Source organism: Ictidomys tridecemlineatus, chromosome 7, assembly GCF_052094955.1.
Source record: "Ictidomys tridecemlineatus isolate mIctTri1 chromosome 7, mIctTri1.hap1, whole genome shotgun sequence".
NCBI classification, from domain to species: domain Eukaryota; kingdom Metazoa; phylum Chordata; class Mammalia; order Rodentia; family Sciuridae; genus Ictidomys; species Ictidomys tridecemlineatus.
This window is the reverse complement of record NC_135483.1, coordinates 122,410,352-122,420,173: the sequence shown is the minus strand read 5'-3', so window position 1 is coordinate 122,420,173 and position 9,822 is coordinate 122,410,352.

Sequence of the window (9,822 nt, the reverse complement as noted above, 5' to 3'; positions counted from 1 at the left end):
AAACTAAACAACGTGATTATAATCGTTCAAACTATTGTGTCAGTAGAAAAAGAATAAGAAAAATATTCCTTCATTTTCCTTCGTCATCTAAATTCTAAATGTGTAAATAATTTCCATTTCCTTAAATAGTGTATTTCTGACACCAAAAGTATAGGTGAGAAAAGCAAAAACTGACAGATGGCACTACATCAAATTTAAAACATTTTTGTGCATCAAAGGACACAATCAACAGAGTAAAAAGAGCTATTCAGCCAGTTCAGACAGCTATAACGAAAATTGCCGGGTGATTTAAACAATAGATGCTTATTTCTTACACTTTTAGAGACTGAGGGGCTGGAATCTGAGAACAGAGGGAAGGCATGGTTGGATCCTGAGGAGAACTCCATTCCTGAAGAGAGGAAACATCTCTCTTTGAGGGGCTCTTCTCCATCACGCTATACTTTCATGTCTTAATTATCTCCTGAAGGCCCTGCCTTCAATTATCATCACATCAGGGATTAGAGTTTCCACAGATGAATTTTTGAAGGCACACAAATATTTAGTTCATAGCATTCTATCCCTGGCCCTCCAAAATTCATGTCATTGTTAAGTGCCAAATACCTTTATTCTATCCCAACAGCCCCAGACATGAACTGATTCTGGCATTAGCTCTAATAGTCTAATAACCAAAGTTTCATCTAAATATCACCTGAATCAGATACTGGTGAGACTTGGGTGCAATTCAATCTGTGCAAAAATCTTGCCCATGTATGAAGCTAACAAATTTTGGGCTTCCAAACTATAATGTTGGGAAGAGGATAAGACAGATAATCCTGTTCTAAAGGAAGAAACAGGAAAGAAGAAAGAGGTTATGGGTCTCAAGCAAGTTGAAAACCTGGCAAGGTGAACTGCATGAAAATAATCTTGGATTCAATGCAGGCTCACTGGGGTCACCATGTGCAAGCCCTTACCAGAGAGCAAACCTACTAGTTATTTGATCTTGGATTTCTAGCCTCCGGAAGTGTGAGCAATAAATTTCTGTTGTTTATAAGCAACCTAGACTAGTATTTTGTTACAGCAGCCTGAACAGACCAAGTTAGTGGCAGAGAGAGGAGTGATACAACTATAGCCAAGGATCTGCAAGGGTTGCCGGGAGCCACCAGGAGTGGCAGGAGGCAAGGGAAGGTTTCCTTCGAGCCTTCACAAACAATGTGGCCCTGCTGACATTGATTTTATAATTCTAGCCTTCAGGGAACTGTGAGAGAATATATTTCTGTTGCTTTAAGCCACCAGTTTGTAGTAATTTGTATGGCAGCCCTAGGAAATGAATAAACCTGACTTTTTTCCAAAAAAGATGATTTTGGGTGTGGGTCTCTGATGTATACTCCTATATCACCCTTATCCTTTAGCGCAGAAACTTCTTTTTCTCTTTTGTTCATCCCCAGTTTATAACAGAGCTGCTGGCATACAGTAGGCATTCATACTTGTGAATATATGCGAATACTTGTGAAATATATGAATTACTTTTTTAATATCCATAGAACTTAACACAGGGGTTGGCACTTAATAAGCATTTAATAAATGGGTGTTTATTGGGCCCAAGTATTTTCTGTCTCTTTTGTGCTATATAGTCTAACTTATCATCATCATAATATTGTTAATTTTAATTTCTTTTCCCTTTTTAGGATGGGTTTACATTTTTTCTAGTACTGTTTTCTCCAGTGTAGGAAATGATCTCTAGAAAGACAAACTCAAGTTTGATATGCCTCTTTTATAGTCTTGTCAAGCAGGTTGGTCGGTAATTGCTGCTGGTGGAAAGGCACAGCGTGTCTTTCCTGGACGTACCTGGGGTGCTTCTCTCCACTTTGTCTATCTCTTGACTAGATTGCACAGGGAAACAAAAAGATATTTGATAATTTTGGAGAATCTCTGTGTCTGTCGACTCTGGTATCTGGTTATTTTCAGGTATTAAGAGGTCACTCAGGAATTCTTAAGGTTGATAAGGAGTCTACCCATTAATGCTTGGTACCTTAAAACATTTTACTAGTAGAAAATACTGTGTGAGAATTAGAATGGATTCTACTGTCATGTATAACTAAGAAGAACCAAGAAAAAAAAAAAAGAAAATAGTGTATAGCAGGTGTAAGTCTGTTGAGACTGTCCTCTAGTTAACACATTTCAAGTAATGCTGACAAAAGCAAGAGGGGTGGAATATACATCCTTTTGATGTTTTTTAATGAGATTTAATATTGGAGGAAATTAGCCTAGTAAGTATTTTACCGATTCAGTGCTATAAAAGTGTTGACTTAAAGAATAGGGAATTCTAGAGGTGGACGGGAGGAGGACTATAGAGCATTATATAGTATGTCCCCCCTCCCCCCTTTTTTGAGAAAGCTGCCTGAAATAAATAATAGGTGATTTCATGAGAGGAATAAAGGAGCTCAGCATTTCCAAGGGATGCATACGAAGGTCAGGAGGAGCAACTTCCTTCTGATGAAGATGGATATTTATGGATTGTCTATAAAGTTGGTTAAAATTTCTTATCCTTCTTCCTTTTATACAGGCTGACTCTTAGAGTGAAACCTATATATTTTCCTTCCCTCATCTCTACATAGCAGGCATTTTGAATTTTATCTTCAGACCACCCCTTGTATTTGTTTCTTCTTTTCCAATCTCTATGACTCTCATTAGCTCATGCTTGGGTTATTGCAGTGTCCTTCTAACTGGTCTTCCTGTCTTGGCTCTACCCAGCCCGTGCCTTTAGTTCATCCTGAAAACCACTGGAAAATAAATGTGTCTGAAATGATCAGTGGTGTTTGGGAGGATCAAAGTGATTCACTGGTGTTAATCGTCCTACCTTGAAATCTCATTGCAACATTTAATCTTATATTCCTTTTCTTTTCCATTTTCAGCATGTATATTTTCTGAAAGGTATTCAACCTTTTCTGTTTTTACTTAATGTCTATTTTCAAGTAAGAATAGTTTCTTTTGATTGTTCCCTGAGCTAGTAAGCATGGCTTCCTTACTGGCAGTCCTGTGTGTCAGGATGATGTCTGTGTGGTGGTATTACTGTGTAGCAACTGAGAACAGGGTTTTGTAGCTTGATAAGTCTGAGACTGACTGTTAGCAACACTACTTACTGTGACTTTGGGCATTCAGTTTCCACATCTCTGTATTGGGGATAATAACTATGATGTCATACAATTTTGTAATAACAAGATAGAGTCTTCAGGCTAGGGCTTGGCTCTTTGTGGCAAATAGTAGCAATTCCTCCCATTCCTGTCAGTCATAGCAGAAAGTATGATGTAGTTCCCAATCAATATAATAAGACCGTGTGCTTTTGCTTTAGGCCCTTTTCTGTAACAGGAAGCAAGGAAGGCCATGCTAGATATTGCAAAACACCTTTCATATGAGAGAAAGGGCTCCTCAAATGTCTCCCAGAAGGGCTCCTCAAATGGACAGATGTATGACTGATGCAGGGTTCATTGTTTCACAATACCATTTTGGGTGAGACTATCAGAATTCTGTTCTGATGCTGGGGCAAGATAGGAATTTTCTATCCAGACTGAAGACAATAGATGAATCCACCCTTTGATCCCTGGAGAGAGCTGGAGTTTTGTTTGGCTTTATTATATTAAGGGAACTCTTGACTCCTCTCTAGTTACTTTGAAGGAATCACTGCTATGGCTCTATGTGGAGTTTTGCCCCAAGGATGCTTTGGACCAGACTGTGGAGTGCCTTACAGAGAAAACACTTGTATTCGTTAAGCTTCCGTCAGGCATGAGTTAGGGCTGTGGACGGTGAATTCATTGTTATGATCAACTAAAGACATAATGTGGTTTTCCCCTTTATTGATGTGCTTCCTGCCTTCTCCCCACAATGTCAGTCACTTCTACCTCTGCACCCTACTCGGAGAGGACAGAGAAAGTAGGGTTCCTGAGCCCTTTGAGCAATTGGAAAGAGAACAGAAATCAAAAACAACCATGTGACAGAGATTGACAATCAAAAAGTCTAAAGTGGAGTGGGAAAGGAGGGCAGAGAAAGGGGAAGAAGGAGGGAGAGCTCTAAGAGGCTATCTCCATGACCCTCTGGCCAAGAGCAACTGGAGAGAAGTTCTCCCACACTGAAGTGCAGGTCTGTAGAAGGCAGGTGGCATTGGAGCCTGAGGAAGGAGGAGGTCCAGGAAGGGGGCCGCTGCTCTCCTGGTAGAATGGGCCCTCCTGCTTCCCTCAGGGGCAGCAGAGTCACAGGCATGCATACTTTTGTCACTGTAGGCAGTGCAGTGCGGGCGTTTCTGGTCTAGCTGACCCACAGTGGCACAGGTGGGTGGAATGACATGGTTGACAAGGAGAAACCAGACATCCTCAGCTTGAATCTGAATTCAATCCAGGTCCAAAAAGTAGAAATCCGAAGGCATCGAGTATTTCCTTTTGCCCAAGTGTCCTGTTCAAGCTTTGGGGAGGCTTTCCTGCTGTCAAGGGGACCTGGCCTTTTTCAGATCTTCTCACCCTCAGAGAGACATTTCTGCAAAGGATTCTTCCTTTATATTTCAACTTTGACATCCTGGGAACTGGGTTGGACAGGGCCAGGTTGCAGGAACCTGGAGTAAGGGTTTCTGGATGGGCAACAATATACATTAAATAAGATGTTTTTAAATAGAGAGACACAAAATATGGCGATGTATTGACCAATTTCCAAAAAATGGGGCCAGGGGCATGTAGGAATTTGACACTCTATTATCTGCTAGGAAGTAGGATAGTTCAGTATTTGCTAATTCTGTAGTTTCCTTCAGTGTTTATGGGGCATAATGCCAATGATCAACTGTACATACAGTCGTTTCCCTAAGATGGGCCTATAACATCAGGAAGGATGATAGCAGTTGTCCTGTAAGGACTTGTAGAAGGAACTGACACTCCTCATTCCCAAACGGCCATCCTTGCTCCTATTGCTGATCTCCAGCAGCCTTGTACTTATATGTACTCCCTTGACAAGGGGGCTCTGTCCTTTCGTCTCTGCTATTAGTTAGGGAGGGGTGGTGGAGTGTGGCACAAGGCAGGAGGAAAATCCAGAGAGGCTGTGGTATAACTCACCTTTGCCCATCTCAAGTCAATTACATGGTATCTCTTTTGGGCCAGATATGGCCTCAGAATAATTTGTGGTGGGAATACTTACTTTCTTGCTCTCATTCCCTCAATATATAATCACAAAAATTAAGAACAATCTGACATTGGTACATTTCTCAAGATCTGAGCTGTCTAGTGGTAGCCAAGGTCACCCCGATAGAAAGTGATGTAGACACTGAAAACAGTTGTCTGTGGGCCCTGCTTCCGTCACTTCTAGAATAAAACATCAGGGGAGCAAAGAGTAAATCAACCCTGCCCACGGTCAAGTCAGGCTGCTCTGGCGGGAGATTGAATTCATGTTTAATCAAAACTGTATTGGATTTTGTTGTTCAATCTTAGTTTTTTTGTTGGAAAAATTCAAAGGTGGCAGTGTTCTCCTAAATTTGACAAAGAGTTGAAAAGATTTATTACATGTGCAGAAGACCAGTCTTGAAGAGTTATATTATTGCTACCCTGAGAATTGCTATAAAAGGGGTTTTGGGTGCACTCATCTGTGTTTAAGGGATGAAGCTCAATTTATACCTTGTGTCTCTTTTGACATCAATTCAGCTTTATTTTTTTCAGGAATGTAACCTTTTTTTTTTTTTTTAAATGGCTTGTGGAAGAGTAATGACAATTTTAAAACATACAAATACAAAATTGTGTTTAAAATTTAACATTGTAGCAGAAAATGCCTTCATTTCCCTATACGCAGAGATATGGAACTTATTCAAGGTCACCAAGGCTTCCTTGATTAGATGTATCTTTTCTTGCTTTTGCTTTTTCTCTTCTTAAATACCAGTTACAACACTTTGTATAATCAATTACCATTTAAAAATACATTGATTTAGTGTATGTCAGTTATTTCTGATATTTTCTACACTTCCCTCCTCTTGCCATCCGGTGGTATGACCTGGTTTTAAGGATTATTGTAAGCTTTGTGTGTGTGTTTTTCTTCTATCTTGTTTCTTCCGTTCTTTTTTCAATCATTCTATGCCATGACAAAAGTGGTCATAGGGTACTTTACTGCTTTTAGAGAAACCCATGTTTACTTCTCTAATTGTAATTCAAATATAATAATGGAAAAAATGAAATAGTATCAGTTTGAAATAAAGGGGCTAGGGATATCTTGGAAACACTGGCATAAATGATGATTATGTTACTTTGAGTGATAAAATATGAAATCTGCATGTTAGAGTGACGAATTGGGTGAGGAAATAAACATTTAGCTTCTGAGGCTGAGGTCGCAGGGTCATGGCAAAGAGCTTGCCTGACTTGCATGAAACCCTGGGTTCAATTCCCAGACCCCAAATACCCCCAGCTCACTCCTCTAAATAAGCCATTTAGTGTCTGACTCTGCACTTAGCATTCGGTGACTATTATCTCTCATTATTAAAACTACTCATTGTTGAGTAAAGTGAAGTGAGTAACACTCAGCTAAGAAGGTATTCAGCGGGAAATATTTATATCAGGATCGTTTCTCAATTGGTTTGAAAATCAGAAACAGTTATAATCTGAAAAAGCACTAGAGGGAGCCAGATCCCTTTGTGATGAATTCTTCTTTGTCCTGGAGCTAGAACACAGCTTCTGCTCATGTTTCAGCTCAGCTTGTAGACTTGTGAATTTAATGCTCAGCCTGAGTCCACAGACACAATTACATGTGCATTAAAAATTAAACAATCACAGGCTTTAGAAGTAAACTGTTCCACGTTAGAAGGGACTTGAGACCTATTATCTAAATACAGTCTATGGGCATTGTTTGGATCATTATTCAAACAAACCAGCCTTAAAAAGATGTTTGTGAGACAACTAGGGAAATTTGATTAGAAACTAAATATTACATTTTATTATGGAATTATTTATTTTATTAGGTGTGATGATGGTATCTTGGTAATGCTAAAACCCTGCTTGTCTAGTAAAGACACAAGAATTTTTGCATGAAATTATATGATGCCAAAATTCATTATAATATATTCCAAAACAAAGAAAGTGTGTGTGTGTGGGGGTGGTGTGAATGGGTATTGAGCGAGGGGACAAAAGAAGAGATAAAATTAACAGCATCTTGAAAATTGTTGGAATAGGAGTTTGTTATACCATTTACTCAGCTTTCCTGCCTAAAATTTTTCATTAGAAGTAAAACACAAAGTACAGATATTATATTTTTACAAAAGACATTTATAGTTTAGGTTATTGTCATTTAGGCTCATGCATATTTATTTCCTAGGTTATAAACTCAATTGTGTGAGAAAAGATTACCCTTTCCCCCAAAGTTGAATTTAATTCCAGGATTGAGCCTCTATTTCTACGGGGTGTCTGAAACTAAGCATCATATAATTCAGAGTAATCTCATATTGCACTGTCAAAACCTTAATTGAAGATAATCTGAATTTTCCCACCTCCACTTGCCCGCAGAATTGCTGGGTAAAAGCTGGTAGTGAGACAGGATGATGATGAATTGGGGGCTGGATCTTGTTTGACACCTCTGGAGGCAGACATCTAGTAGGACCACGTTAACCTCCTCCTCTGGGGTCAGTTTGTTCTTGCAGATGACAGCCACGTTGTCCAACGAGCATTCACAAGAGCTCTTCCTAGTATTTCTGTACCTCTTTTGGCATAGGGGGAACAGCCAGAAATTTACACTCTGGCTTTCTCAGCCCTGCCTGCTTAGCTATGTTTGTTGTACTTCTAGACCACATTTGCAGTAGAAGGCCCTAAAGGACTCCTCTAGGACATTTGCCACTTCTGCAGGTTCTGCTTTCAAATCCCTTAACAAATTCGGGGTATTTTGTGTTCAGTCCTCAGAAGAGAGGGACTTACATAGATTACCTCCTTAAGGGAATATTGCAATGTCTGATACCTGTCTCTGAATCCTGTGGTATCTCTGTCTGTTCTGGTAAGTAGACCTAGCATGTCATCTTCCTTAATGATTGATTGTGACATCAACATGCCAAAGTCCTTTAGAGCCCCAAATGCAAAGAAGATTCATGGGCTCACAGGATGATGAAGAAAATTTTCTTCAATTAATATCATAATAAAGATTTTCTATTGAATAATTTTAATTTTAAACAATATTTCCTTCTCATATAGAAATGAATGAAACAATAGTGAATAGTGGTTCAGAACGTGGATTCTGGACTTAGTAGACCAGTGTTCTAATGCTGTCTCTATGTCTTCTTCAGTGGAGGTCAGCACAAAATTTTTGAAGATTTTTAAACTGCAATTTTCTTATTTATAAAGCAGACATTGTAACATTTATCTAAGTGCAGTGTTTGGGGGAAGGTTAAACAAGAACATGTACATAAAGTGAACAAGAAAATTCAGCCCTTTGTCTAAAGCCTATACAGGGCCATCATTTGTTATTATTAAGAATAACAAAACCAGGAGGCAAGGCCCCTTATTCACTTTTCACATCTGGTTATTAAATTTCTCCCCTAAGACTTCCTCAGTTATTAGCTCAGGTCTTAAAGGACCACATGGGAATTTGGGTGCAGCCCCAGGCACTGAAACTACTACAACTTGGAAAAAATTCTGTCTGGTTCCACTCCCAGGTATATGGAACCTAAATTCCCTTGGTATTTAGAGAAATAACTGCTTGACTTTCATTCCCAGTGTGGCCCATCCTTTATGGACTGTCAGTGGAAAGGAAGCAGATGAAAGGAGGGATTCCAAGAGTATAATATCACCATGGCCTTGTGAAGTAGAGGAAAAGAAACCCAAACAATTTATAGTGGACAAGCTTCTAGATGTTTATTGCCTTTTGCTCAGAGTGAAAAGAAAACCCAAACAAATGCCATGTTCTGCCTAGTAAGAAAAAGCAAAATTACTTTAGTCAGTGTCCTCCCTCAACTCCCAGCCTTGATGGCTTTGGTATTCTGGCCAGGAGAGGAAGATAAATTACTGCTCAGTTTCCCTGGGCTTCCTTGACAGTGATTCCATGCCGAACTGGCTTCTGATTCCTCTTTGCTTGTGGACATTAGGTTCCAACCTCCCGGGTAGAGACGTCCAGCTGTGTAATTAGCCTCCTTCTAGAGGAAGTATGGTATTGGTAAGGTACCAAGAATTGGCTTGGAGTAAGAAACCCCAGTCTCACATATATATATCTGCTCTCTATCCAGAGGCAATCTGTTAATTAATCTTCTGCACTCAGAGTATAACATACATTTTAATGCTTTTGTGCTTCAAGTATGTTCTGTGAAAAAGCATGATTCACATTTAGAAATCATTGATCTCATCTTACTATTGAACACAAACCTCTCAAACCAGAGTATTTTTAAAAAATGTCTGTGGTGGGCACCAGTATTAGTTTTTCCACCAGTGTTAGTAGTGTTGCTACTAACCCAACGATTATACTGGGTTTTCCCAGATAATCTGGATAATTCCTTAATCACAAGATTCTTAACATATTCACATCTGTAAAGTCGGTTTTGCCATGTAAGTAACGTGTTTACGGGTTTTGCAGATTAGGATATGGACATCTTTGTGAACCATTTTTCACCTCTGTCCTCCAAAGATTTACTTCCATCCCATCTGTAAAAATCCATTCACCCCATCTTATCTCCAAAAGTCTCAACCAATTATGGTATCAACTCAAAATTCAAAAATCTTGCCTAAATCTCATCAGCTCAAAAGTCCCAAATCTCATTAGGCATGGGTAAGGATCTGGGTATAGCCCATCTTAAGGCACCATTCATCTCTATCAGGGAATCTGGGAAACTCGAGAAGTGAGTTATCTGCTTCACAC